Consider the following 27,665-nt stretch of genomic DNA (forward strand, 5'->3'; position numbering starts at 1 on the left):
ACGCTCTAGACCTCACTCTCTGAGAGCATTGGGGTGATTGCCACAACTTACCCAATTTTGGGGTTAGAGTCTTAACCCCCCTAGTACAGTCATGTAAAGACAACATTCTCCTTAAAATTTGGCATACAGGCTTAACCCTCCTAGAGCAATGAGTTGACCACCAGGCCTTCACTAACCTTTGGAATACAGGCTCAAATCTTTCAGAGCAATGAGTTGACCACTTGGCTTTCCCTAACCTATGCTGGACAGGTTCACCCCTCTCGGACCTGTGGGGTGCTGACCTTAACCACCATAATCACTGGGGAATGTGCCCCACCCTCTCTGCACCCTGGGATGGCAAAACTCTCCCAAAACATCAAGTGGGAACATTCACCCTCTTCAACTGCTGGTGCAAACTCATCCTCTCTCTACACATGGGTGGGGTTCCTCTCTTGGCCCAAGGTGATGTCTTAATTCCAGATCACAGCTTCCATGGTTTTCTTCATAAAGTGGTTTCTCCTCAATCTCTCCTTTCCATGTCCCTTTTAGCCCGAGCTGACAGTGGTTTTGTTCATACAGTTCTTTCAGAAACCTTGTTGGTTTAGCATGCAAGAAAGAGGGGTCCAAGGCATCAGACAGTAAGACTTTCTGCAAGTCTTTCTGGGATAACTGCATCTTCAATACTGATTTACAAGTTCCAAGTTTAGTTAAGTCCTCCAAGGGGGCACTTTCATCTGGGAGTTTGATTTCCGGAGGCCTGGAATTTCCAGAATTAGTTTCTGGGGTTTTTTTGTGCCTGACAGTTTAGTCCTCCTTATATCTTGCTCATCTAGCATTTTGTTATAAACTGCAAGCAGAAGTCAAGCCACATTTTCCAGCTTTATTTTGAAAATTTCTTCAGCTAAATGCCCAAGCTTGCCATTTTCAAATTCTGCCTTCCATAAAACACCAGGAGTTAATCTTGCAAAGTTCTCTGCAGCTTTATAACATGGATCGCCTTTCCTCCAGTTTCCAATAATAGTTACATTGTTTACTTCTGAGGCATCATAAAAAGTCTCTTTAGCATCCATATTGCTATCAACAGTCTCTTCAAAGTGATCTAGGCATTTTCCATCAAGCATCTCACAATTCCTCCAAAAAATACCCCTTACCCATTTATAAAACCATTCCGGCATTTCAGTAATTGCAAAAGCACTACTCCACTCCTGTACCAAATTCTGTATTCATCAGCCAAAGGGGTGCTGATGCAAAATACCAGAAGCCTGCTGGCTTTTATAAAGGATGTTTATTTGGGGTAGCAGCTTACAGTTACAAGGCCATAAAGTATAAATTACTTCCTTCATCAAAGTTTATTTTCACGTGTTGGAACAAGAAGGTTGCCAATTATTGTGAGGGTTCAGGCTTCCTGGGTTCCTCCCGTCCAGGGTCTTGTTCTCTCTGGGTTCAAGGTTCCTTTCCTCCTAGAGCTCGCTTCTTTTTCTTCTGTGTGCTTACTTCCCAGGGCTCCAGTTTAAGACTTCAGCATCAAACTCCAACATCAAATCTCCAATCTTAAGAAACCTCAAGTCTCTCCTTTGCCATACCTTTTATCTGTCAGTCTCCACCATCCAAGGGTGGGAACTCAATATCCTAATGACATGGCCCATTCAAAGCCTTAATCATAACTTAATCAGACCAGATTAGAAATATAATCCAGTATCAGTTTTTGGAATTCATCACCATATCAAACTGCTACAAGGATATTGGTATGGACCATTCTTTTTCAGTGATACCTTTAACAGGTTTCTGTATTAGGGTGATGTTGTCCTTATAGAATGAGTTAGGGAGTGTTTCCTTCTCTTCAAGTTTTTGAAAGAGTTTGAGAAATATAGTGTTAATTCATCTTGAGTTGTTCTGTAAAATGAACCAGTGAATTCATCTGGTCCTGGGTTTTGTTTTATTGAGAGATTTTTGATTACTAATACAATCCCCTTACTTGTTATTGTTTTGTTGAGATCTATTTCTTCTTGATACAGTGCAGCTAGCTTGTGTTTCTAGAAATCTGTCCACTTCATCTTTGCTATTTAATTTATGGATGTAAAGGTGTTCATAGTATCTTTTTAGAATTCTTTTTATACCTGTGGAATCAGTAGTAATATCTACCTTTTTATATCTGATTTTTGTTAATAATATTTGTGTTCTTTTTTTTTTTTATTCTTTATCAGGCTAGCTTAAATTTTGTCTTTTACTGCTCTTTTCAAATAAACAACTTTTGGTTTTGTTTAATTCTCTCTATTGTTATTTTATTCTGTGCTTTATTTATCTATACCATGATCTTTTTTTTTATCCTTCCTTCTTGTTTTGAGTTTAGTTTGCGCTTTGTTTTCTAAATCCTCCAGTTGACATTATGTCTCTGATTTGAGCTCTTTCTCCTTTTTAAAATATTAACATTTAGAGTTATAAATTTCCCTCTCACCAATGCCTTTACTTCATCCATAAGTTTTATTATGTTGAGTTTTTGTTTTCCTTTCCCTCAAGACATTTCCTAATTCTCTGTGTGATTTCTTCTTTGTCCAATTGGTTTTTTAAGAGTCATTGCTTAATTTCCATATATTTGTGAATTTTCCATTTCTTCCTTTGTTATAGATTTCTAGCTTTATTCCATGTTATTCTGAGAAGATACATTGTATGATTTTAATATTTTATAGTTTAATGATAAACTTGTTTTTTAACCTAAAATATGGTCTATCCTTCAGAATGATCTATGTTCTCTAGAGAAGAATGCGTATTCTGCTGTTCTTAAGTAAAATGTTCTATGTATGTCTGTTAGATTAATTAGATTATAGTATTGTTCAAGTCTTGTATTTCCTTATTGATATCTTTCTAGTTTTTCTATCCATTATTAAAAGTGGTTTATTGAAATCTACGTTTAATGTAAAATCATCAATTTATCCCTTCAACTCTGTCAATTTTTGCTTCATATGTATTGGGGTTCTGATGTTAGGCACATACATATTTATAATTGTTATGTCTTCTTATTTAATTGACCCCTTTATCAAGGGCCTTCTTTATTCCTTGCAACAGTTTTTTACTTAGAGCCTATTTTATCAGATATTAGTACAGCTAGCACAGATCTCTTTTACTTAAAATTTGCATGATATATTTTTTCCATCTTTCACTTTTAACCTACTTTCATCTTTGAATTTAAGGTGACTCCCTCAGAGACAACATATAGTTTGGTCATTTTAAAAAAATCCATTCTGACAATCTCTACCTTTTCACTGGGTGGTTTAATTCATTACATTCAAAGTAACCATTGATAATACAGGACTTTCTTCTACTCTTTCACTATTTGGTGCTTGTAAGTTCTACCCTTCTGTCCCTACAGTTTTCCAATAGTGTTTACTTTCAGAGTTATTTCATATTTTCTGTTGTACTCTTTTAAGTAAACTCACTCTTTCTTCTTTGTATATTTTCAATATATTTTCCATTTGGTTACTATGAGGCTTAAAGTTAACTTTAGATGTATAACAATTACATTTGACTTGATACCAAATTAACTTAAATAGTATAAACAATTCCTGTATCCCTCCATACTCTCCACCTTTTCATTGTCATTGTGGCAAATTATATCTTTATTCCTTATATTTCTAAAACCATGCATTCATCATTATTTTTATGCATTTATGTTTGTAGCAGTTTGATATGGTTATGAATTCCAAAAGTAGATATTGGATTATGTTTGTAATCTGATCTGTACCTGGTCCTGATTGAGTTATGATTAGGGCATTGAGTCCTACTCTTCATAGGATGGGGACTCTCAGATAAAAGGCACTGCAAAGAACAGAGTTGAGGGTTTCTGAGGTCGGAGTTTGATGCTGAAGCCTTAAGCTGGAGCCCTGGGAATTAAGCTCACAGAGGAAAGAGAAGTCAGCCCCAGGAAGAAAGGAAACTTGAACCCTGAGAATAGCAAGCCCAGGAATGTAGGAACCCAGGAAGCCTGAACCCTTGCAGACATTGACAGCCATCTTGCTCCAAATAGACTTTGGTGAGGGAAGTAACTTATGCTTTACAGCCTGGTATCTGTAAGCTCCTACCCCAAATAAATACCCTTTATAAAGACCAACCAATTTCTGGTAATTTGCATCAGCACCCCTTTGGCTGACTAATACAACACTTAAACATGTAAAAATAAAAAGGTGGAGTTACGTACTGATGAACACTAGAGTTTTGGCATTTATGATCACACATACAGTGATGTTTATTGGAATTTTTTATTTCTTTATGCCATTTGAATCCACTCTCTAGTGTCTAAATAATTTCATTCAGTAATTCTTGTAGGGCTGGTCTAGTGTTAATGAATTCCTTCAGCTTTTGTTTGTCTGGGAATGTCTTCACCTCTCCCTCATTTTTCAAAGAGTTTTGCCTGATATAAAATTCTTTATTGATAATTGTTTTCTTTCAGACTTTTATATATATGTCATCCCACTGCCTTCTTGCCTCCATGGTTTCTGCTGAGAAATCTGCACATATACATATTCTTTTGGGAGTTCATTGTACATAACATGCTGCTTTTCTCCTGCAGCTTTCAGAACTCTTTCCTAGTCTTTGACATTTAATAGTTGGACTATTATCTCTGGGCATAGTTTTCTTCAAGGTTACCTTTTTTCTCATTTGTTGGGTAGTGAATGTGCAAACACATGTCCTTCATTAAATTTTAGAAGTTTTTTGGCATTCTTTCTTTGAGTATTCCTCCTGGCACTTTCTTCATTTCTTTTATTTCTAATTCTTCTGTATGCATATATTGGTCCTTTTGATGGTATCCAACATGTCTTAGACTGCATTTATTTTTGTATTCTTTTTTCTTCCTCTTCTTCATCCTGCCTCATTCCATTTATCTTTTCTTTGAGTTCACTAATTCTTTCTTCTGCCAACCCCAATCTGCTGTTGATACCCTCTAAGGAATTAGTCATTTATATTATTGTAGTTTATATGCCACTATTTGTTTGGTTTCTTTTTAAAAATTCAATCTCACCTTGAACATGTTGAGTATCATTTTTTTTTTTAATTCTTATTTTTATATGTGCATGTTCTGCTTTCTTCTTTGATGGTTTCTATATTTTCATCTTGTTCTTTTGGATGGACCATCATTTACTGTTTCTTTGTCTTGAAATCTGTTGTTGAACATTGTAAATTTTAGCATTTTAAGGTTTTATCTATGAGATTTACTTCCTGGACTTTCTCTTCCTTAACCTTTTATCCAGAAAGTAATGACAGAGATTTCCAATATTGCCAGGAGCTTACAACTACAAACAACCCAATGAAATAAATAAATAAATAAATAAATAAATAAATAAATAAATAAATAAACTTTTCTAGTCTTTGCAAATTTGCTCTGCTTTGGCTTGCATTCTCCTTCAGAATTTAGCCCTCCAGTCAAGAAAATCAGCCAGAGAGAAATGTGAAATACAGGGCCCTCTCCATTATTCTTGAGCCTGTGTCTTGTCATAGGTTTGTTCTTCCTTGTGGCCTTAGGAATTCCACTGTTCATAGGAATTCAAATGCCCCCTTTACTCCCTATTAAATAGACTTTCTCCTCCCTCCTCCCTCCCCACCTCAGGGTGCTCTATTTTATGACTTTAAGCAGTTAATTCTCTGCTTCAGGACACTTTAAATTAAAGTTTCTTACACTGCTTTAGGTGTTTGCAAGATTCCTCAAACTGCAGGATAAGTTCTGGAAGTATGAGCCCAAGGTGTATTTTCTGGTTCAGACTTTTAGGCTTCAATTTGATAGACTGGCACTATATTATAGTGTGCACATATTAGTACTTTGCTCTTTCTGGAACAGGGTCAATGACCCACTTTAGGAACATGCATGGCAGGAGGTGAGGGCCCAGAAAGTCTCACAGAAGTTTCTCCCACTTTTTAAAGCTAAGTTTTCTGATTTACACTTGCCCAGTGATGGTAATCCTTTAACTGTTTTCTGGTATTCTGAGAAAGATGGCTTTCCCAGTTTTGATAGCTGTTCAAAGATTCTGAGGGTGAATGGAACCACAACTCTCTTATACTGATATTGTTTCCCAGAATCTTGGGAAGGAATTTTATTTTAACTAAAATTGCTGCTCATCATTCAAAAGTGTGAATTACATTCAGGTGCTATTAATTTCAGGGAAAGTATCCTTAATTTCATAGCAAAGAGTTATAACTCAGCCATTTATTTCATTTTCCTCAAAGTGATATACATACAGAATATTATACTTGCATTTAAAAATAGACTTTCTCATTTATTTCCAATAAAATTTTAAAAATGTGTTTCCATTGGCAGACATTAAGTCTCAAAATGAAATCAAACCCATTAAAAGCAATATTAATACTCCACTAAGAGGGAGAAAATGTCCCTAGTCAATAAGGATTAATTCTATTTAATGTGGTGAAATAACCAATTTCTTACTGGCAAGAGACTGCCTGTCCTGGTTTCCTGGCTGGGTTGGCTTACATAATGGGAAACTGATGGTTTTGAGGTTAGGAGAGATCCCAAACCATTTTATTCAGTAGACCACACTGTAATTAAATATGGCATTTGAAAAGTTCCTATATACAAAGGGTTCACACCCAAAGTCATGGATTAAGAAAGTGATGGGAATCCTATATACTATGCATGGTTGTTTTCTAAACTCACAACTTCTCAAATTAAAAAAAGGAAAAGGTGAACAAAGAAAATCAATCTAGGGAGAAGTACCTTGAACTTAGAAAACATTGATGGCAATTCACCAATGAAGGAATAGTACCAGTCACTATGCCAAAGAAAATAAGGTCCTCTGATTAATGATGTTCATGTCAAAGTTCAAAGACATTATGAAGAATTTTCAGTTTTTGACCATACAGAAATTTATTTTTTTCTAAGGAGTCCAATAAACAAAAACTCAACCAGGACAAGTAAGATGATATGTGGACAAAGGTATGTCTGTTATTTCTACCATTGTGTTCTCAAACCTTAGCAAGAGTAACTTAGTCTAAGGCATTCATTTATTCACTTAAAAATATTCATTGTCTTCCCAGCACAGCTCTGGTTACTGAAGACTGAGTAGAAAGAAAGCCTTGATACTGTGGTCAGGATTACTACATTCAAGTGAGGTGATAAACTACATGCTTTTAAATAAATAAGAAAGAAATTTCCCTCATGTAGATATAAATGCCATGATAGAATCACAGCAAAATCTGAAGTGGAATAGTGGGAATCTATTCTGGATGTTAATTCATATATATAATGTCAATATTGAGAAGACAATCAGCAAGATGGTGGCAGAGTAAGGAGCTCCTAGAGTCAGCTCCTGCTACAGGGCTCTTAGTAAACATCCAGAGTTATCTGAGCTAGCTGTGGCATATGTTTGGGGGCTTCAGGAGACCAGAAAGGCATCCTGCAACATCCTTGAAGGAATGGATATCCATGTCCAAGAAGACTGCCCGTTTGCAGAGAAGACTCATAAGTAGAGTGCTCCACGCCATGGAGGCTGGTGCCCATCCTTCACTGGAGGCACAAGTCACCCCGGGAGCTGTTCCACAGCTGGAATTGAAAGTGCCACTTCCCTAAAATGGGGAAGGAAGAGATGGTTGGGCACCAACTTCTCCAGGAAATTGTCATCCAAGCCGCAGAGGCTGGTGATTGTCCTTCTCTGGTGGCACAAGCCACCCCAGGAGCTGTTCTGTGATTGGAATTAGAAGCTCCATTTCCCAAAAACAGGGGAGGAGGAGACAGTTGGCTGCCAATTTCAGCTACTGATTGGTAGACTCAGATGGCTAAGGAGTAACCCAAGGAACAGCTGGAGTGTGAATCTGTCCAAGTTGGAAAGGAAAGAGGCCAGTGGACGCAATTTCACTGCATCCCCAGTCTGAAGGGAAGACTGACTGACTAAATATCACAGTGACAGTAGGAACTGGTTCATTCACCCAAATCAGCCCTAGCCTAGGCTTCTGCCCCACCTCTGGCAGGGAGGAGGCTGGCTACCTCTGCAACAGCCTATCCAGGTAACATTGGGTACCTTTGGCTGCCACAAAATGAATAATCTGAAGTCTACATGGGCAACTATGGTCATCTTGGACCTGCACTGCATAGATTGCTGTCTACACCTGCAGCTCCATCTCTGCTCCAGGCAAGGGAGAGAGGGGCATGAAGCTTCATCATTCTCTCTGGGCAACCACAGTCTAGGCCTGCACAAGTTGGATTATTCCACACAACTGTGACTCTGTCCCTACCTCTGGGAAAGGAGAAAGTTGGGAGAAGCTTCATTGGTCCCTGGGGCAATGAGGACAGTTTGAGCCTCCATAGTTTATAGCACCAGTTACATCCTTGGCTCCTACTGCACAATCAGCAAGGGAGAAAGGACAGGATGCCCTAAACAAAAGAGAAAAACTGCACCCAGAGTAAATACTCTAGTAATCCAGATGCCAAGACACCAACCAAAAATTATAATCCACACCAAGAAACAGGAAGCTATGGCCCAGCTAAAGGAACAATATAAGCCTCCAGATGATATAAAGGACTTGAGACAACTAATTAGATGTTCAAACAAATCTCCTTAATAAATTCAATGAGATGGCTAAAGAGATTAAGCATATTAAGAAGACACTGGATGAGCACAAAGAAGAATTTGAACGCATGCATAGAAGAATAGCAGATCTTATGGAAATGAAAGATGCAATAAATGAAATTAAAAAAACATTGGAATCTTATAATAGCAGATTTGAGGAGGCAGAAGAAAGGATTGGTGAGCTTGAAGAAATGGCCTCTGAAAGTAAACATACAAAAGAACAGATGAAGAAAAGAATGGAAAAAAAATTAACGTGGTCTCAGGGAACTAAACAACAACCATAGATGTGCAAACATATGTGTCATGGATGCCCCAGAAGGAGAAGAAAAGGGAAAAGGGGCGGAAGGAATATTTAAAGAAATAGTGTTAGAAAGTATGCATGTCCAAGAAGCACAACAAACTACCATCTGAAAAAATCTGAATAGACCAACTCTGAGACACATACTAAACAGAACGTCAAATGCGAAAGACAAGAAGAGAATTCTGAGAACAGCAAGAGAAAAGCAATGCATAGCATATAAGGGATACCCAATAAGATTAAGTGCTGATTTCTCACCAGAAACCATGGAGGTGAGAAGACAGTGGTCTGATTTATTTATGATACTATGAGAGAAAAACTTCCAGTCAAGAATTTTTTATCCAGCGAGACTGTCTTTCAAAAATGAGGGCAAGATTAGATTATTTACAGATAAACAGAAACAGAAAGAATTTCTAAGCAAGAGAGCAGATTTTCAGGAAATACTAAAGGGTGTGCTAGAGCCTGAAAAGAAAAGGCTGGAGAGAGAGGCCTGGAAGAAAGTCTAGAAATGAAGATTATATCAATAATAAGTAACTAAAAGTGTCAAATGAGTGGCAAAATTAAAATATGACATATAAAACTCAAACAGGAATAAACTTAACCAACAATGTAAAGCACTCGTATTCAGAAACATGCAACCCAATGTTAAAAGAAGTTTAAAAAGTCCTAAATAACTGGAAAAACATTCCATGCTCATGGATTGGAAGACTAAATATTATTAAGATGTCAATTCTACTCAAATTGATAGATTCAATGCAACCCTGATAAAAGTTCCACCAGCATTTAAAAAAATTGAAAACACAATTATCAAATTTATTTGGAAGGGTAATGGGTCCTGAATAACCAGAGACATCATAAAAGGAAAAGCAAATCCTCATCTCTGGACTTTACATTATACTACCAAGCTATAGTGGTAAAAACAGCATGGTACTGGCATAAAGACAAACACATAGACAAATAGAACCAAATTGATGGCTCAGAAACAGACCCTTGCATGTACGGTCAAGTGATTTTTGACTAGTCTGTCAAACCCGTACAGCTTGGGTAGAACACTCCATTCAGGAAAATGGTGCCGAACAATCAGGATATCCATAGCCAAAAGAAAGAAAGAGGACCTCTATCTCACACCTTATCCAAAAATTAACTCAAAATGGATTAAAGACTTGAAAATAAAAGCAAAAGCTATAAAACTTCTAGAAGAAATTGTAGGAAAATATCTTTAAGACCTGGTGGTAGGTGGTGGATTATTAATGGAAATAAGAGAAGGGCTGAGATGGACTAATGATTAAAGTATATAGATAATTAGCTTTACTGTAAAAATGTGGAAATGTATAGAATGGATGGTAACAAATAGTGAGTAATAGCTAGTTCATAAATGGGGATGTAGCTGAAAACGGTAGTCTAGGTATGTAAGTGCCAATTGACAGAATGCTAGTGAATTAGCTAGGAAATGAATAGCACAGTAAACCAAGAGGTGGATGAGAATTGTGGTTGATGGTACAGATGCAAGTGTGTCTTTTGTGAGCTAGAGCAAAAGCAGGGTGTTGGGAATGCATGGGAGAAATAAACTGTAATGACCTATGGAATGTGTTTAGCAATAATAATATAATATTCTTGCATCTATAGCAAACATGTATTGTGTTGATATAATGGGGCAGTATGGAAAATATGAGCCAAATGTATACTATGGACATGGTGGCAATCAGTTGATATTATCTTATCTGTAACAAATGTTCCACCACAGTGTGGTGTTGATAGAAGTGTGTTGTTTGGGAATTCTGCACATGTGCATGATTGTTTTATAAGTTTACAACTTCTGTCATAAAAAAATATAGTTAAAAAGTAATAATAGGGTGAGTTGGGGGAAAAACACAAATGTAAGATAAGGACTGATTAGTAGTAAGATTTTGACAATATTCTTTCATAATTTTTAACAAACATCTCATGACAATGCAAGGTGTTGATGGAGGGTTGATGTATGGGATATACTCCTGCATGATATTATGCATGTATGCTTTGTAAGTTCACAACTTTTGCCATATATAAATGATATAAAGATAATAATAATAGGGAGGGTTGGGGGAAAATAGAAAAAAAGTACCTAGGATTTTTGTGAATATTAAATGAGCTAATCCATATGCTAATCACTTAAAATATGATCTATTTATCACTGTTAACAACATTATGCGTTTTAAATTTTGCTAGTCTGATGGGTGAAAAATTGTATCTCACTATTTGAATTGGTATTATCCTTATTGCCATTGAGATTTTAAAATATCATATAATTATTGGTCTTTTCCATGTTTTCTGTGCATGTTTCCTTTACCTATTTTTCTACCAAGTTGCATCTTTCTTGGCAATTTCTATATTACTCATATTATGTATCACATGTCATGTGTGGCAAGTATTTTCCTAGTCTATCATTGTCTTTTCACTTTCTTTAAAATAGATATTGCAAAACAAATATTTAGGATTTTATATAGTTGAAAGTGCCTATCTTTTCCTTTCGCCTTCTGAGTTTCCTGCCTTGCTTAAGACTTCTTAAATTTAAAAACAGACTGATAAGTCTATCAACTTATTATTAAAATTTAGAAATTCAATCCATAGTTTGTGTATGACATGAGGGTAGGGATCTATTTTTGTTTTTTTTCTGACTTGATTACCCAGGTCTGCCTGCAATGTGTGTTAAATATTTCAACCACTGAATTAAGATTTTGAAAAATGGTGAAGGTAGTCTTGTTTACTACATATTAAAACTTAGTATGAAATCATTTAATAAAGACAGTGTGGTATTGGTATAGAAATAGATAAACAGATTGAACAGAATAAAGCAATTAGAAATAGATTTAATTCATTTGGGGCTTTAACGTATGACAAGCCATAGTTTTCATTGGATTCTTGAAGGATTCCATGACCCAAAAAATGTTCCAATTCCATGACCCATAAATGTAATATGGGTTGTCTGTCTGATTTTCATTAGAAAGAACCAGATCTGATTTTCCCATTATTTCCAAAAATTTAGAGTAAATGTGTCTGAAAAATTTTTTTTTTAAATCACCAATGTTAGGTCTCTTATTATACTTTTGGTGACTTGCAGCTACTTTCCCACTTCTCCTGTAAATGCTTACAGAAAAATTAATACTAGCTAATCAAATATCATTTACAAAATATAGGTTTCTTCCAACTACTTGTGAATGTTATAATAATTCTGTAAGGTGAATAAAAATTACTTTTTTTGGTTGTTTAAAAAAAAGTCAATATTGACAGAGTCACTCACAGAAACCAGATAACTGATGTTTTCCAGCATCACATCTCTGAACAGCTTTCTCTTGTTTCTTCTAATCAGGGCCCATTCATCCTGGGTATAGTCTATAGCTACATCATCAAAGTCACTTATTCCTTTTTTTTGTTTATTTGCTTGTTTGTTTTTGTTTTTTGCTTTTTAGGGTTTTTTTTTTTTCTTTTATAAAGGGTATTTCTTTTATAAAGTGTATTTATTTGGGGTAAAACAGTCACATTTTCTGTGAACTAAATCTTAATTTTTAAAAAAATGAAGTCAATAAAATAGTCACATACAATTAGTAAGTAAGTAATAGAATAATGATAGTTTTATACATAAGAAGTAAAATACAGAAAAAATTACTAAAAAGTAAAAATAAAATAATTAAAAAAAAATTAAGAGGCGGCAGACTTGACCCAGTGGTTAGGGCATCCATCTACCACATGGGAGGTCCGCGGTTCAAACCCTGGGCCTCCTTGATCCATGTGGAGCTGGCCCATGCTCAGCGCTGATGTGCTTGCATGCAAGGAGCACTGTGCCACGCAGGGGTGTCCCCCGTATAGGGGAGCCCCACGTGCAAGGAGTGCATCCAGTAAGGAGAGCCACCCAGCACGAAAGTGCAGCCTGCGCAGGAATGGCGCCACACACACGGAGACCTGACACAACAAGATGATGCAACAAAAAGAAACTCCCATGCCGCTGACAACAACAGAAGTGGACAAAGAAAACGCAGCAAATAGACACGAGAACAGACAATCGGGGTGGGGGGGGGGAGGGAAAGCAATAAATAAATAAATAAAATCTTTTTAAAAAATTAAGATATTAAAAATAATGAAATAATATTTAAAGAAATAATTTTTTTTTGTCATTTTGCCTTTCATCCTGTAAGACTGTTGTCCTATATGTATGATGACATTTTCTCCCATTTATTCCCCCAGTGTCTTTTTTTCCTTCTTTTTTTTCTTCAAAGAAGTTTTAGATCACACTGAGTCATGTACAGAATACAGGGGATTCCGATTTACCCAACATCCTCCCTCTTTTCCCCTTTTGCCTATCAGTAACATTTTATGTGTGGATGGTATTTTTGTTACAACTGATGCACAAATATTGAAACATAGCTACTAACCATCGTCAATGTTTCACGATATGGTTTACATTTTCGTCCATATACTTTTATGAAATTTGGTAAAATTTAACATGGCCTGCATCCATCATTGCAAGATCATACAGAACACTTCCATCATCCCCAAAATGCCCTCTGTTCCATCTGTTTTGTTTTTCCTTCCCCCTTCCCTCCAGGTTCACAGTGACCGCCAGGCTTCATTCCTTGAAGGACAAGATTCATAGTTACTTGCATCTTCACTGAGAGCTTGAAACACTGGTCTTTCCTCTTCTATTCAGCACCACTGATGCTCTCAAATGACTCCCATCCCACTTTTCGAGAACATAGCATTCGCACTAGAATGGGAGTTCAATAACTTCCTGCTCATTATGTGGGTCTCTACCCATTGATGAAACACACTATACCAAAATGATCACTGACATGCTCTCTAGAAGCCTGCCCAAGGTTCACCCTGGTCCCGAATGCTCTCCATCCAGCACCCTAAAGCAGTAACCCTTTCTTGTCATATTGCTAAATAAGCATTCCCAATATTGTAATTGCAACCATGTACCTGCCAATCCCCAGCGTCCACCTGCTCCCCCAACCCTGCCCCCATTCCATGGACCATCCACCCCACCCTTCCCATCCTACCCTCTGTCAAACCTGTACCACCCAACCCAATATTGTCACAATATTGCACAATTACACACTTCCACGTTGTCATGGATTTTGCTCATATGGGTGTTGGCTCACAAACTTCTTCCTTTTAAAAGTATTTCCTATAAACATATCTTCTGGACTCTAGCTCTGTGAGTCTGCTCAGTTTGCTTAATTTATATCAATGAGGCCATGCAATATTTGTCCTTCAATGCCTGGCTTGCTTCATTCCACATAAGGTCCTCAGAGTTCATCCATGTTATCCTGTGTGTTAGTACTGTATTCCTTCTTACAACTGAGTAATAGTCCTTCATATGTATGGACCACATTTTGTTTATCCATTCATCAGTTAGTGGGAATTTGGGATGATTCTAACTTTTGGCAGTAATGAATTATGCTGCTATGAACATTGGTGTGTGAAGTCACTTATTCCTAAAACACAGGGTACATTATAGTTAATCCGGAGTCATCCCTATCAATGTCCAAAGGATAATGATGGCAGCACTGGGAATATAATGCTACATTTATAGCAAGTTTAGACTGTGTTTGAGGTTCCAGTTAAAGGTTTCTTTGGATTGACCTGTAATATGCACATTCTCAACAGATTTTAACTTCATTGTAAAGGAATAGCTTAATAGGTATAAAAATTTTATTAAGAATATGTATTTTTTATGTTGTACATAATTAAACCTACCTTACTATCCTCATTGCTGAAGATATAACATTGAATAAGTTATAGAGTTCATTCGCTGATGGAAAATCTCAGATAATGCAATTATATGAAAGAGGCAAGTGCAAATAGAAAACTGAAAAATACAATAACCAAAATAATAAAAATCCACTGGATGAACTGAAGAGTAGATTGGAAATGATGGAAAATGTAATCAATGAATTTGTAGTTAGATCAATAGCATTTACTCAATCTTATCAAAAGAGTGAAAATAGGGTGAAAATGCTATCCTTAAAATAGAAAATCATCTAACATTCATATCACCTCTTCTCCTCATAAATAGAGGAGAAGGGGTGCGGGACTGAAAATGTTTTAACAAAAATTACTGAAAATTTTCCATATTTGACAACAGAAATAATTTGTATATAAAAGCCACTAAATGATCCACAAATAGGATAAACCTTCCCCAAAACTGGCAACAATCTCTGTCATAATTACATATATGAAAACTAAAGATAGTTAAAATCTTAAAAACAGTCATAGAAAAACAATACATTATCTATAATTGAACACCAATTTGAATGACAGCAGATTCCCATTTGAATACCTGAAGGAAGAAAATGACAGAACACAAGTTATGTGGAAAAAAACTATGCCAAACCTAAATTTTATATGAAATAACCCTATCATTCAGGATTGAAAAGGAAATAAAAACCTTCCCAGATGAAGAAACACTAAGAGAATTTTGTTGTTAGCTGACCTAGACTTAAAGATTTTTAAAGAAAACTCTAAACATAAAGAAAAGGTTAACAGAAGATTGGGGGTGGGGAGGGCTTAGAAAGGGGAAAAAAAGCACAGCTGAATGGGAAAAAATAGAGTAAACAAACAAAAAAAATTCTTCACCTCATGAGTTTCTTTAATCATATTTGATAGTTGAAGCAAAAGTTATAACCCTATTTAATATAGGGCCCAATGTAAAAAGAAGAAATCCTTAAAGGGATTATATTTTTAAAGTGGGGGAATAATGGAACCAAAATGTAAGTAAGATATCTACACATCTCTTGAAGTCATATAAGATCATCATCTAGGCTGTGATAAATTACATATGTATAAGATAATACCTAATGCAACCACTAAGAAAATGATCCAGAACAGTAAATCAATCAGTAAAATACATTACAAATAAATTAAAACTGAATCTTAAAAATGGATAAAAACTCACATGGATACAAGAAAACATAAATGAGAAACAGAGGGAACAAGGAGTAAACACAAAATAAAAGACAAGCTTAAGCCCTAACTTTTCAATAATTATTTTAACTGTAAGTATCAATATAAAAGCCTATAAATTAAAGGACAGTTTGACAGAATGGATAAACATCATGACCAAACTAATATCATGCCATTTAATTGGAACTCACTTTATAATAACACAAATAAGTTTAAAGTGAAGATATGGAAAATACATAATGTAAACAGTAATTTAAAATAGCCAGCTTTTTAAATTAAAAAATAGCAGGTGTTGTTATATTAAGATTGAAAAAATTATATTTTAGAAAAAAATACCAGGATATAAGTGACATTACATAATCATAAAAGGATGAACTCACCAAGGAGATATAGCATTCCTAAATGTGAATGGTCCAGATAACAGAGCTTCAAAACACATCAAAGAGAACATCTGAAAGAAATACATGAATCCAAAATTATAGCTGGAGACCTCCACACCCCACTCTTAGCAATTCATAGAACTACTAGACAGAAAATCAGCAAGGATATAGAAGAACTGAACAGCACCATCAACCAAAAGAATGTGATTTAAATTTACAGAACACTCTTTCCTACAAAAGCAGAACACACCTTCTTCTTAAGAACTCATGTATCATTCTCCAAGATAGACCATAATCACAGTCATAAAAAAAAACTTATCAAATTTAAAAGAACTGAAATTTTAAAGAGTATGTTCTATGATAATAATAGAATCTAACAACAACTCAGTAATATAAACACCACAGGAAACTATGCAAACACTGGACTATTTAAAAATTCATGTCTAAACCATTTGACAAAGAGAAAACCTCCAAAAAATACACAGAAAAAAGTGAAAATGAAAACACAACATATCAAAATTTGTGTGGTCTAGTTAAAAAAGTCTCAGTGAAAAATTTATAGCACTGAATGCTTACATTATGATAGTTGAGAGTTAAAATTAATCATCTAATTTTCTACTCAAAGAAAGTAGGAAAAAAGAAAAATAAAACAAGCAGAAAAGAGAAAAAAATACTAAAGAAAGTAAGAGAAATCATGAAAATGAAGACAGAGAATGAATGAAAGACAAAAAACAATGAAACAAAAAGATTATTTCTTGAAAATAATCAATAAAATTGGTAAACCTCTAACAAGATTGACAAAGCTACAAAGAGAAGACCAAAATAACCAATATCAGGATAAAATAAGGGATGTAAAAACAAGTATTAACAGAGTATTATTGACATGGCAGCATGAGAAGCTCCATGGACCCACTGTCTGGTGAAACAGACATTATTTAAAAAGAAAAATACACAGAAAATTTTCCGAAATGATAAGTGCATACAGCAAATGAAAAAAATATCTATTCAAGAAGTCTATTAAAATTTTCTAAGAGCAGTAAGATTCCATTATTTGAACTGATACCATTCCTTCCCCTTTTTTTGCCATCTTGATAAGAAGGAAACTCCATTACAGAATGGTCCAGCCAAGAACACAGGGCTCTTTCTCCTCCCAACTCCTAAGCATACAGCTATCTTTCCAGGAGGGAAGGGTACCAGCATTTTATTCCCATTCCTAGCTATCTGTAGCAGAGGCTAAGTTACTGGCAAATGTGGCTGAGAGGTGGGGCTCCTTTCTTCTGCCAAACCATACTCATGGGATAGATGACAGAGGAAAGAGATAGGAGGGAAGTAGCCCTCTGGAATCAGTACAAATCTCAAACACTGAAATAAGTTACTAGAATTTCAGAAGAGAATATTGATTGGGTTGTCTAAAGAGCAATTTATGTCTCAGAGCACTGTTGAAAACAATAGAAACTGTCATCTAGAAATTAGTGGCATTTAACAGCTGGGTGTAATTAGGGGAAAGAGACTGTCAAAGACAGACCTACTGAAACAGAGCACTGCTAAGTCTCTAATGTTGCTTCTCAGGGGACACAGCCTGGAATATGGCCACCCATCATACTGGATGACAATAGTTTTGATATAGAGAAGTTGCTTGTGAAAATGATCAAGTATCAGATTTAACAGTAAAATATTTAAAAGTAACCATTATAAATATGCTCAGAGATTTAAAGGAAAGCATGAATGAAGAAGCAAAGGAAGTTATGATAACAGTGTTTCATCAAATAGGGAATATCAATAAAGAGATAGAAATGATAAATTTCTATAAATTAAAAATATAAATTACAAAAAGAACCAAGTGCTAATTCTGGAATTGAAAAGTACAAAAACTGGAATGAAAAATTCACTAGAGGAATTCAACATAGATTTGAACTGGCAGAAGAAAGATTTAGCAAACTTGAAGTTAGATTGATAGAGATTATGCCATAGAGAAAAATGAATGAAGTACAAAGAACAGAGGCTAAGAGAAATGAGGAAAACCTTTAAGTACACCACTAAACATGTTGTGGGAATACCAGAGAGAGAAGAGAAAGATAAAGAAGTAGAAAAAATATTTGAAAGGTGTCGTGGCAGTTAGATATTATTTATGAATTCCAAAAAAGATATGTTTGTAAACTGGTCTGACATTTCTTAATTGAATTATCTGCTAAGATTAGGGCTTTGATTCATCCAAGTCAATAGGTGTGACTCAGGGTTGAGTCCCTACTCCCTTGGTGGGCTGATATAAATGGACACTCACTCAAAAAGACCCACAGAAGAAGATAGACAGAGGAAGGGAGAGAGTGCTCATTAGACAGAGCAGAAGAGAGATCTTTGATCCTGCAGCCCTGGGAAGAAAGTTGACACATTCACCTGATAATTTGCAGCATTGAAAAAACCCAAACAGAATCAAGCCTTATGCCACTCTTTAGCTGAGATAGAGGAAGGCCGAAGCCTCATAGAGATTGGCAGCAATCTTGTCTCAACACATGGCAACAGACATTGATGAGAAAGTACCTCTTATGGTACCTTGAGTTGGACTCTTTAGGGCCTTGTGACTGTAAGCTTTTATCTCAAATAAATACCCTTTATAAAAGCCAACAGATTTCTGGTACTTTACAACAGCACTCCTTTGGTTGACTAATAGAGAGGTAATGGCTAAACTTTTCAAATGTATTGAAAAACACTAATCTACACAACTGGGAAGGTCAATACATTTTCCAAGAAGGTTAATGCAAAGTAATCCAAAAACAGACAAATCATATTAAAAATGCTGAAAGTCAAAAAGAAGGAGAAAATCTTGAAAGTAACAAAAGAAAAATGACTTGTCACAAGTGAGCCCCAGTAATATGTTCTCTGACCACAATTGAATTACGTTAGAAATCAATATCATAAAGAATTTTGGGAAGCATCCATATATAGAAATTTTAAAACATACTCCTGAATAACAAATTAGTCAAAGAAGAAATCAAAGGAAAATTAGAAAACACTTTGAGAAGAATGAAAAATTAAGAAACAACATACCAAACTTATGTGACCTAGTTAAAGCAGGGCTGAGAGGGAGATTTATAGCTATGAATGACATAATCTTGTATATTGAAAATCCTAAGGAATTCACAAAGATCTATTTTCAGTAATAAACAGGTTCAGCAAGGTTACACTTGCAATGAACAATCTGTTTGGAAAACATTCAATTTATATTAGCACTTACAAGAAAAAATGCTTAGGGGTAAATTTCTCAAAAGAATTGTAAAACTTCATATTTTGAAAACTACAAAACATTGTTGAAACAAATGGAAGATCTAAAGAAATGGAAAAATATCCCATGTTCATAGATCATAAGACTTAATGTTGTTAAGATGCAATGCCCTACAAACTGAAATACATATTCAATATAATCCATATCAGAATACCAGCTGACTTTATAGAAATTGGCAAACTGAGTGTAAACTTCATGTTGATTGCAGAAAAGCCAGAATAACCAAAGTAATCATGAAAAAGAAGAAAAAAGTTGGAGATTTTCACTATAGTAAATAGCTATTTACTATAGCTGTCTAGCAATAGAAATCAAAAGAGTGATTTTTTGATCACAAGAACAGACATATACATCAATCAAATAGAATTGAGAGTTTAGAAATGACCCATGTTTCTCTGGTTAACAGATTTTTAATAAAAATGACAAGGAAATTCTTGGGGGAAAGAAGATTACTTTTCAGCAATTGTTGCTGAGACAACTGGAAAGCCTATGCATGTAGGACTGAAATTTACCCTTGCCTCACAAAAATAAACTCAAAATGGATCAAAGACCTAAATGTACAAACTAAAACTATTAAACTGCTACAAGAAATCATAGGGGTACATCTTCATGAGCTTGCCTTTGGCAATTTCAATTTGGGTTCTGAATTATGACATAAAAACCATGCACATAAAAATAAATAAAATGGATAAATTGACTTCATTCAAATTAGAAATGTTTTTGCTTCTGAACATGCTATCAAAAAATGAAAAAACCTACAGAAAGTGAGAAAATATTATCAAATCTTTTATCTGATGAGAGACTTGTATTTAGACTATATAAAGAAGTTTCATATCTCAATAACATAAATACAAGTAACTTTATTAAAATGGGCAAAGAATATGAATGGACATTTCAACAAAGAAGGTACACAAGTGGTGATAAGCACATGAAAAGATGCTTTAACATCATTAGTCACAAAGAAATGCAAATCAAAACCACAATGGGATACCACTTAACACCCACTAGGGTGATTGTAATAAAAGAGTCAAATGATCAGTGTTGGCAAAGATGTGGCAAAATCAGAATCCTCATATACTATTGATGGGAATGTAAACAGTGCTGTCACTTTGGAAAACTGGTTGGAAGCTTTTCAAATGGCTAAAAATAGAGGGACTACATACTCAGTAATTGCAATGTTAGGTATATACTCAGGAGAAACTAAATCATTTGTTCACACAAAAATTTCTATATGAATGTTTATAGCTGGATTATTCATAATAGCTAATAGCTAAAAATAGAAACCCAAATGTTCATCAACTTATGAATGGATGACCAAAATGTAATATATTTACATTTAAAAAATGAAATATTATTTGACCATCAAAATAATGAAGTATTGATACATTCTACAACATGAATGACCTTGAAATCATTACACAAAGTAAAAAAAAAATTAGTCACACAATGCCATTTAATATATTCATACTAAATATCCTGAATAGACAACTTTAAAGGGATAAAAAGTAAATTAGTGGGTGTGATGGTTAGTATCATGGTTCTCCTGGCTAGATTATGGTTTCCAGTTGTTTGGTCAAGAAAGTACTGGTCTAATTTTTACTCTGAGAGCATTTCAAATACAGATTTACATCATTAGTCAGTTAATTCATCTTTGATTGATTGCATCTACAATAAACAAAAGAAATTGTCCTCAGCAACCAAGGAGCCTCCTCATCCAGTTGGAAATCTTAAGGCAAGAACTGATAACTTCAGAAGTCAAAAAGAATTTCTGCCTTTTCTTCAGCTAGCTGGTGTCTCCATAGAAATACAACTTTACCTTCATCACAGTTCCAGCTTGCAGCCAAAGGGGTGCTGATGCAAAATACCGGAAATCTGTTGGCTTTTATAAAGGGTACTTATTTGGAAGCTTACAGTTTCCAGGTCATAAGGCATAAGTTACTTCCCTCACCAAAGTTTGTTGCCACATGTTTTAACAAGATGGCTGCTGACATCTGCAAGGGTTTAGGCTTCCTCTTAAGATCCTAGCTTCTTCCAATATCAACTGTAGGCTGGGATAAGTTTTGTCTTGTCTCTTTCCTGGGGCTCCTTTTTCTCTGGGCTCAGGTGCTCGCTTCTCTCCACAAGGTCAGCTGTAGACTATCAGGCTCTCTCTTTCTTCCCAGGGCCTCTGCCATTTCTATGAGCTGTCTTTATTCCTCTGTGTTCTTCTCCTGTGTGTTCCCAGAGTTCCAGCATACAAAATACTCCACTGTCTGTTCTGTCATGTGTTGTTTTCTGTGAGTTACAACTCACCAAGGGGGTGGGGACTCAAAGTCCTATTGATGTGGCCTAATCAAAACCCTAACCATAATTTAATCCAGTAAAAGTAAAACCTCTGAATTCAATATAATCTAATATGCCCAGAGAAACAAAGCAGTTTACAAACATAACCCAATATCTATTTTTGGAATTCATAAACAATATTAAACTGCTACACTGTATTTTTCCCTTTTGCCACCCTATCATTAACACCCTATATTAGTTGTAATTCATGAATGAACATTCTCATACTTTTACTATTAACTAGAGTACATGATTTACAATAGGATTCACTGTTTCAGAATCTTATGATTTAGCTTTTAATATTTTTTTGATATTGATAACATTCACAACTTAAAGTTTCCCTTTTAACCACATTCACCTATATAATTAAGTCTTATAAATTACACTCACAATAATGTGCTACCATCACCACCATTCATTTCCAAAATATTGTAAACAACCTAAACAGTAATTCTGTACAAATTATACAGCTTCCCATTCTCTAACCCCAGTCTACACCCACTGGTAAGTTATACTGTAGATTCTAACTCTATGAGTTTGATAATTACAATTAGTTCATATAGGTAAGCTCATACAATATTTGTAATTTTGTGCCTGGCTTATTTTACTCAGCATAATGTCCTCAAGTCTCATCCATATTGTTACATGCACCAGGACTTCATTTCTTCTTACAGATAAATAATATTCCATTATGTGTATATACCATGAAGTGCACTTAGGTTGTTTCCATCTTTTGACAATTGTGAATAATGTCACAATGGTGTGCAAATACCAGTGTGAATCCCTTCTTCCATTTCTTCTGGGTATAGCAGGATTGCCATGACTTATGGTATTTCTATGTATAGCTTTCTGAAGAACTGTCAAACTGTCTTCCCTAGCAGTTGTATTACTTTACATTGCAACCAGCAGTAAATGAGTATTCCTATTTCTCCAGATCCTCTACAATACTCATATACTTTTGTTGTTTTAATAATTGCCATTCTAGTGTGTTTGAAATGAAAACTCAGCTTGATTTGTATTTCCCTAATAGCTAGTGATGATGGGAATCTTTTCATGTGCTTTTTATCCATTTGTATACCCTCTTTGAATAAATGTTACTCAAATTTTATACCCATTTTTTTTTTAAATTGGGTTTTCTCTTTATTGTTGAGTTGTAGGAAATTTTTATATATTCTGAATATTGAGCCCTCAAGCTGGTTGGAGTCTTTTGTTGGCCCCAGAAAATCCTGTTCTTAAAGCAAAGTCATTCCCATGCCTGGAAACCCATTGTGAATGGGGTCTTTTGGATTGATTCAGTTAGGGGATCTTTTGAGTAGATCACTGAGGTTCAAGGCTTTGATTAGATTCCAGGACCTAGGGTGGGACTTAATCCTTTACTGGAGTCCTGTTTAAACTGATGAGAGTGGAGAAGCAGAACTACCATTCTACCCTGCCATGTGAGAGAGGCCTCAGGATAGTCTGCAGCTGCAGTAAGAGAGAAACACTGAAAGGCTGAGAGAGAGAGACTGGAGGCTGAAATCAGTGGAGTATAGAAGGTGAAGCAGAGAGATGAACTATATGCCTTATTGCCCACTGCTGAGCCTGGAAGAGAGGCAGAAACCAGTTACCATTTTCCCTTGCCATGTTGCGGTATTCTAGGTCTGCCAGCAGCCAACGTTTGGTGAGACGGCATATCTGATAATGCCTTGATTTGGATATTTTCACAGCCTCAGAACTGTAAGATTTTGCCCTAATAAATTCCCATTATAAAAGTCAACCTATTTCTGGTATTTTGCATTGGGAACCCTTAGCAAGCTAAAACAGAAATTGGTACCAAGACAGTGAGGTGCTGTTGTTTGCAAATACCAAAGATGTTGGAATGATTTCTTAAATGGGTAAGGGGAATACTGTGGAGGAATTGTGAGATGCTTGATAGAAGGCTTAGATTGCTTTAAAGAGATGTTGAATGGTTTTATATATGGGTAAGGGGAATATTGTAAAGTAATTGTGAGATACTTGGTAGAAGACTTGTGTTCCTTTGAAGAGATTGTTGGTAAAATATGGAATTAAATTTACTTCTGATGAGGCCTTAGAAATGATACAAACTAGAAAGAAGTTGATACGGCATTCAAGTGCCTGAGAACTTGGCAAAATTAATTGCTAATGTTATATGGAAGGCAGAATTTGAAAGTGATAACTTTGGATATTTAACTGAGGAGATTTCCAAACTAACTGTGGAAAATGTGATCTGGCTTTTCCTTGCAGGTTAGAGAAAAATGTAAGAGGAAAGGGATAAGCTGAGAAATGAACTCCTAGGAAAAAAAGAAACCAGAAATTGATGGTTTTGGAAATACTGATCTTCTGGAAAACAAGTTGTGGCAGTTTGAGATTATTTATGAATCCCAAAAAGAGAGACTATGTTTGTAAACTAATCTATTTCTCTGAGTGTGATACCCTTTGAATACATTAGATTCAGTTGATATGTCATGACTAAATTACCTGTTATTACTAGGGCTTGGATTTCACCACATCAGAAGGGCATGACTCAGATTGAATTCCTGCCCCTTAGTGGGCTGATATAAATGGACCCTCACTCAATAAGATGCACAGAAGAGGATGGAACTTGGTCATTTCAGTCTTGCTAAGTGACAGAAAAGAATAAATCTCAAACAGCGAAAGACCTAGGAAGAGAGATGAGTCATTTTCCTGATATTTTGCAGCCGAAGAGAATAGAGCAGATGGGCAGCTGAGAAGGCCCAAGAAATCACCCACCATCTTATTTCAACACAAGGCAACAGACTTAGGTGAGAAAACAATCTTGAGTTGAATTCCTTAGGGCCTTGAAACTGTAAGCTTTTACCTCAAACAAATACCCTTTATAAAAGACAACAGATTTTGGTACTTTGCATCATCACCCCTTCGAAAGACTAATAAAGAATTTGGTGCCTGGAGCGGGGTACAGTCTGATGTAAATTACAAAAATGCTGGAATGGTTTATAAATGGGTACTTTTAGAGAACTGTGAGAAGCTTGATGGAAAAGACCTTGATTGCTTTGAAGAAACTGTTGGAAGAAATATGGGCACCAAAGAGACTTATGATGAGGACTTAGAATGAAGTGATGAAACTATTATTGGAAAATGGAAGTAAGGTGATCCATGTTTTAATGTTGCAGAGAACTTAGTAAGATAGACTCTTGATGTTATATAGAAAACAGAATTTGAAAATTATGAGCTTGGACATTCCAAAGAGATTTCCAAACTAAATGTAGAAATTATGGCTTGGCTTCTCCTTGCAGCTTACAGCAAAATCTTAGATGAAAGAGGTAAACTGAGTACTGAAATATTGGGCACAAAGAAACTAGAAACTGATTCTGGAAATTCCAAGACTCTGGAAATCCAGCCATCAGACAGTATTGCCCCATATGAGGAATTAAACTTTGAAGTGGTAAGCTAGGATTTAAAATGCAATTATCCAGGAAAGAGTTTTGGAAAGTGGTAGTGGCTATGGCTTGGACCTTTGCTTCCTACATGCTAAACCAACAAGCTTTTTACTAGAGCTGTATGAGCAACCATCAACCCGGACTAAAGGGACATGGAAGGGAGAGATGGAAGGGGTTACAGCTTTAAGAGGAAAGCCATGGAAGCTGAGGTCTGGAATTAGGACCTTTCCTTGGTCCAAGAGAAGAACCCCACTTGTGTACAGAGAGTGTACAGTATTTTAAGATAGTAGATTTTCCAGCCCACTGTTCAGGAAGGCTTTTGCCACCCCAGACTACAGAAAGGGTGGAACACATTTGCCAAGGTATGGGGACAGTAAGATTGAGATCTCATAGGTCTAAGACAGGTGGGCCTGTCTTCTATAGATTAGGGAAATCCAGGTCACCAACTGACTGTTCTGACAGAGTTGGGCCTATAGGCCAGAGATTAGGGAGAATGTTGCTATCACCTCACTGTATTAAGGGGGTTAAGACTGTACTCCAGAGATTAGGGAAGGTGTGACCAATCATCACAATGTTCTTGGAGGGTGAAGTCTGGAGCTCAGCTACCACCCAGATGCTTGATGAAGGTGGAACCAAGAAAATGGCCATTAGCCCTTGGGCAAGCCTGTGAAAAGGGTGGACTCCCAGAAGGCCCCTTTGGCTGATAAATACACAAGTCCCCAGAGAATAGGGCCCCATGTAAGGACTTAGCTGAACTTGGAACCAGGCAGCCATTTCCTTGCAAGTCAGAATTGGAAATGCAGTTATCTAAGAAGGATTTGTGGAAAGTCCTATTGTGTGATAGTTGAGACCCCTGTGAACTACATGTAAAACCAACAATTCTTTTGTGAGTCCTGTGTGAATGAAATTGCTGTCAGCCTAGACTAAAAGAGAAAGAAAAGGGAGAGACTGAAGGAAAATGACTTCAAGGGCAAAATCATGGAAGTTGAGGTCTGGACTTAAGGCATATTTTTGGCCAAGAGAGGGACCCCAACTTTATGTGTGGAGAGTTTTCTTTGGCATTTAAAGAGGGCCGACTGGTGGCGGACTTGGCCCAGTGGTTAGGGCATCCGTCTATCACATGGGAGGTCCGCGTTTCAAACCCGGGGCCTCCTTGACCCATGTGGAGCTGGCACATGTGCAGTGCTCATGTGCACAAGGAGTGACGTGCCACAGGGGTGTCCCCTACATAGGGGAGCCCCACGTGCAAGGAGTACACCCCATAAAGAGAGCCACCCAGTGCAAAAGAAAGTGCAGCCTGCCCAGGAATGGTGCTGCACACACAGAGAACTGACTCAACAAGATGACGCAACAAAAAGAAACACAGATTCCCGTGCCACTGACAACAACAGAAATGGACAAAGAAGACACAGCAAATAGACACAGAGAACAGACAACCGGGGTGGGGGGGAAGGGGAGAGAAATAAATAACTAAATAAATCTTTAAAAAAAAAATAAAGAGGGCAGCCTTTTGCATAATTGCTTAGGGAGAATGTTACCACCCAAGGCTTCAGAGAGGATGGGACAAATTACCCAGGAATTAGGGAAAGTTAATACACTGCCCAACTGTTCTGAGCGGGTTGGGCCTCTGATACAGAGATTGGGTAGAATGTGGCTATCACCTTAGCATTCTTGGAGGGTGAAGTCTAGAACCTGATTACCACTTAGATGCTTGATGAGGGTGGAATGAAGAAGATGGCCACTAGGCAAGCCCTTGGAAGGGTGGGCCTCCTTGAGGCCCTGAGGAGAAGAAATCATCATTCTATAGATGAGTCTCAGACTATGAATTTGAATAGAATATGCCCTGTTGGTTTACAGATCTCTTTGGGAGCTATGAGGCATGTTTTCCTTCCAATTTCTCCCTATGACAATGGAAATGTTTATCCTGTGACTGTCCCTCATTTGTATATTGGAAGCAGATAACGTGCATGAAATTTCACAGATCTACAGCAAAGGGGAAATTTGCCCTAAGGCAGACTGCTTGCCTATAACTGATTTTGATGAGATTTGGACTTAGCATTGTTACTGAAATAACTTAAGACTTTTGAAATATTGTGATGGGATAAATGTATTTTTTAAAAGATTTATTTATTTATATCTTCCCCTCTTGTTTTTTTTCTGTATCCATTTGCTATGCATTCTTCTGTGTCTGCTTGTCTTCTCTTTAGGCAGCGCTGGGAACTGATCCTGGGACCTTTTAGAATGGGACAGTGGTACTCAATCTCTTGCACCACCTCAGCTCCCTGATCTGCTGCATCTCTTATTGTCTCTCCACTGTGTCTCTTTTTGTTGCTTCATTTTGCTACATCAGATCTCCTCTCAGGCCAACTTGCCACATGGGCCAGCACTTCTGCATGGGCCAGCACTCTGATTGGGGCAGCTTACTGCACAGACCAGCACTCCACATGGACCAGCTCTCATCTCAGGCCAGTTTGCCACATGGGC

This window comes from Dasypus novemcinctus, chromosome 1, assembly GCF_030445035.2.
Source record: "Dasypus novemcinctus isolate mDasNov1 chromosome 1, mDasNov1.1.hap2, whole genome shotgun sequence".
In the NCBI taxonomy this organism is placed as follows: domain Eukaryota; kingdom Metazoa; phylum Chordata; class Mammalia; order Cingulata; family Dasypodidae; genus Dasypus; species Dasypus novemcinctus.